Source organism: Sesamum indicum, unplaced genomic scaffold, assembly GCF_000512975.1.
Source record: "Sesamum indicum cultivar Zhongzhi No. 13 unplaced genomic scaffold, S_indicum_v1.0 C00734, whole genome shotgun sequence".
Lineage (NCBI taxonomy): Eukaryota > Viridiplantae > Streptophyta > Magnoliopsida > Lamiales > Pedaliaceae > Sesamum > Sesamum indicum.
This window is the reverse complement of record NW_011629806.1, coordinates 1-4,010: the sequence shown is the minus strand read 5'-3', so window position 1 is coordinate 4,010 and position 4,010 is coordinate 1. Positions and strand designations below refer to the sequence as shown.

The 4,010-nt window shown below is 35.3% G+C and overlaps 1 long non-coding RNA gene across 1 annotated transcript; it reads left to right on the top strand.

Moving 5' to 3' along the window:
• The first annotated feature begins 810 nt into the window (after positions 1-810).
• Positions 811-3,643, top strand: LOC110011507. The gene is made up of 2 exons (XR_002286526.1): positions 811-1,011; positions 3,607-3,643. It is a non-coding gene; the product is annotated as an uncharacterized LOC110011507 (long non-coding RNA).
• The last annotated feature ends 367 nt before the right edge of the window (positions 3,644-4,010 follow it).

Below are 4,010 nucleotides of genomic sequence, written 5' to 3'. Positions count from 1 at the left end.
ATATATATATATATTATTCTTGTATGTCTTTGACTTTGTTTTGTCTTGATAGAAGAGAGATGTAGGGACAAATTTTATAAGAAAATATGATGATAGAATGAAAACCACATCAAAACAATAGGAGTATGAGTCACATGAAAGGGCAGGTCATTTATCTTTTCAATTTTGCATCAAAGGTAAAGTTAATCTACAAAAACAACGTATTTTTCTATTCTTGTCTAGTTCCATATTATGGGATGCCTACCTTTTATGCTGGAGGCATTCTATGGAAAGTGCGGGTATCCCTTGAGATCCCTCCACATTTATGTTTAGTGTATGAGTACATAAAGATGACTCACTTTCTGGAAAAATTTTATAATAATTAATGAGAAAGCTTCTCTTTCTATTTACATCAGTTCCTGATGGTCCTTGTTTATTTGTGTCCAACACACAATTCTTTCATTGGTAATTTGCATGTTCTCTGCTTCATGTTACTGCAAATGCTTCGCCAAATATATGTACTGCGATAACTAAGCTTGTTGGCCGAATTGATGTTGGTACATTATGAGAATAAGGAATTGTAGTCCATTCCGATGCATGATAATGCAAATATGAGTTACAATATTTCTCAAGGATATTATTTCTTGTATACCTTGTAAATGAGTGTCCATGATGCCTGATACAGCTAAAGTGAATTACTGGTTAAAGTTGCTTTGTTCCTAGCATCTAAGCAAGTTCTCCCATGAGTAGTTGCACTGTTAATTAAATGATCATGTGCTGTGGAAAATCCATCAGAATCATGATCTTGATACTACATATTTGTACATAGGAGGCTGTTTGCAACAATAAATCAGAATCTAAGCAAGTCATAAACAGGTGGTTTTGTCTCAGTGGAGTGGTTCAAACAGAGTTGGATTTAATATTGTGCCCTCAAACACCAGGAGGCCTATCAATCTTGATGGTGTATTCAACATCATATCCTATGATACTGTACCTAAGTTGCAGGATATGCTTTTGGCTTCAGATTTTAAGGTAATTGCTCGAAATGATGTATTGTATTGTAGTGTACTGGTGCGAGATTTGCTTTTTCTGTAGCTTAAAATTATAGACATTCCTTGTTTGAACTTTCAAATGATAGACTCTTGGATTCATGCTTTTGCTGTGAAATTCTAATGGATTTGACAAGGATGATATGCGGAGTTGCAGTATTTCATTCTTTGGTTTTAGAGTTATGCTAAGGAAATTTTTCCTAGGCTGGACATGTATACCATGACTATTATGCCTATTGACCCTCTGGAAGTTATATCATTTGTATCCATGAAGTGAACATATATTGATGCGTGTTCTAAAACTCTTACTTACATTTTATTACTTCTTTTATGCATTTTCAAAATTCACTAAAAAGGATGGAGTGTTTTGGTGTTTATTTCTCTGTGCATAATTCTGTATCAAAGGTCCTGGTGAAATTTGATGATTTTTTGTCCATAGGAATCATTTGCCCAGTTTTTTTTATGGAAAAATTAATTTTATGATACCGACTTTTTTAAATTTACCTTTATTATTTTCACTCTGTGCTTCACAGTTAACAAAGCCAAGATGCTTATGCAATAGAAATACGACATGTCCTTTGTATTAGAAATCCCTGCTCTGTTAGACAGTTAACATCCTTGGACTGGTCCACGCATCATGAAATTGCTTAATTTCACTCTTATTGGTTAATAAAGAAGCTTCAGTCGGTAAACTCTTAAGCAGATGAGTTCCAATCTGGTGTTTTATTTTCTTGTTGTTTGCCATCTGCCAACAATGCTAAGTTGCTAGTATACTATTCCTGAGATTGGTCTTTCAATCATCCTGTGGGGATGTGGTCCCTTTTATTTAGGGCGAGCATGGAATGCAACATTATGAATAAGAGAATAACTTTGCTTGAGTTCTTACTTGTTACTTTGTTGCCTTTGAGCGTCTTACGAGCATGCATGTGAAAAATGTTGGCTGCGCAACCAGCTGGGTGAAGCCTAAATGTTCAAGATCTAGTACGAGCTTAATTGAAGCTTGACAAACCAACTATTTCGAGATTGAGCTAGGCTTGAGCCGGAGTTCGAGCTTGAACTCAGCTTGTCGTACTGCAATTAAACTAAAGCCCTATTGATCAATTGACCAGTAGAAAACAGTTTCTACTGAGGGACTTTCTCCATTTGTAGCAAAAATATATTCTGCAGTTTAAATTCTATACGTACCTTGGACGATCTCCACATTGTCCGATGAATTGGCTAAGTAGTTTATGCCGGAATTGCATCAATGTTAATCTTCCTGAAAAACAGAATTGTCAGTTTGTATACCAAGAGAGAAGAAACCCTTCTTTCTCTTTGGCACTATTTAAGTTTCAGTGGTGGTTCCCCTTGCCTGCAAAGCAAAGAGCAAGGTAAAAGGGAAGGTTCCAGCCATGACAACATGAAGAGCCCTTGGTAGCTCTTTGAATGGAGTCTCATGGGTTTCTTCATCAGCATTCCAGAAAACCTTTCTTTTCTATTCCTTTTCTTCTTCTGAATTACTGATGATGATTCTGGTGAATGAGGGGTCGAGTTGAATGGAGGTGTGAAACTACAATTAAACAGAAGAAATGGCACTAAAAATTAATAAATTATATGTCCAGCTAGGGTTCTAAATAGACTATAATCTGACAAAAGGATATATACATGTCGATATATGATTCGGATACAAAATTACTTAAGTACGTACAAGCATTTGAATGAATAGATAAAAGGCTGAAAACTAGCGCAAAGAATTGCCTTCCAGCTTTGCTGGAGTTGAGATTTCAAAGTTGAATTCAAACACTACTGAAGCCGGTTTCAAGCTCTTTTGAACCAGCTCTATTGGTTCCCAGTCTTATAAAGATTTGAAATTCCTTTAGCTTACTGTATCTAGAATTGCTGGTTAGATTCCATGCCAATATTACTTATCCTGCTTGATTCAACAAATAATTTTAGACGAGAGTTGAAAAGTTGAACTTTTGGGTATCTTTTCAATTTCACCTTCAGAACTAGTGGTCAAGACTTGTGTCGCATTATTTATTTTGAGGGAGAGAGTAAAATTAGGAAGAAGGTTTATTTTTCAAGAAAAAGAGTCATACTTTTGGGACATCTTGAGTAGGACATAGATGTAATAAATTTGAGAAAGATTTGAGTATGTTTTTTGGCCATTTCTCTCATTTTTGCCTTTGGATAGCATAAACTACCAGCTGATGGCTTTTCGTAGATGCATGACAACCTCACTTCTGCTCATTTGTACAAACTGCTTACTTTGAGAATTGCGCACCGTATCTTAATGAGCGAACAACTGTGTGCCTAATTTGGGAAGTTTGACCTCTAAATCAATCCCAAGAAATTTGGGATGAGATCCCCATAAATCACGAATCAACTAATCTAAGAAGATAAACCATAAAAACTACACACTATAATCAACAGATTTTCAACACACACAAATATATATGTGTATATACTATATGTATATTTTTTATTTGTTACGGCAGCCTTTTATAGTGATTGCATCATGCTTGATGAATTGTATAAATCTTCTAAGAATTACCATTAACAGGTTTTTTATTTGACAAATTATGATTTGGCCATTCAGGTTGTGATTGCAGATGAATCGCATTTCCTGAAGAATGCTCAAGCAAAACGAACAAGTGCCTCCCTTCCCATATTGCAGGTTGCTCTTTCCTCTTTTACGTGGATATCTTGCGACTTGCATCCTTGATAGAATATACATATGAATAATATCAAGCAGGAGTGGTTCTATATACTATTTAAGGATTTGTCCTGCTTATCACCAAAATGCTCAGGTTGTTTATTCAATCTCTCTGAGAAATAAAAAATAATACTGAAAAGAAAGTGAGGTTCGAGAGACAAGTTTATATATGTTTCTTTGTTATGTTGGTAAGCTTTTCTTTCCTCCTGTATTCCCCGTTTTGTCTTTAAGATTCATGTTTGCAGTACTGCCTTTGTTATGAAATAATTGATATCTCTCTCTCTCTC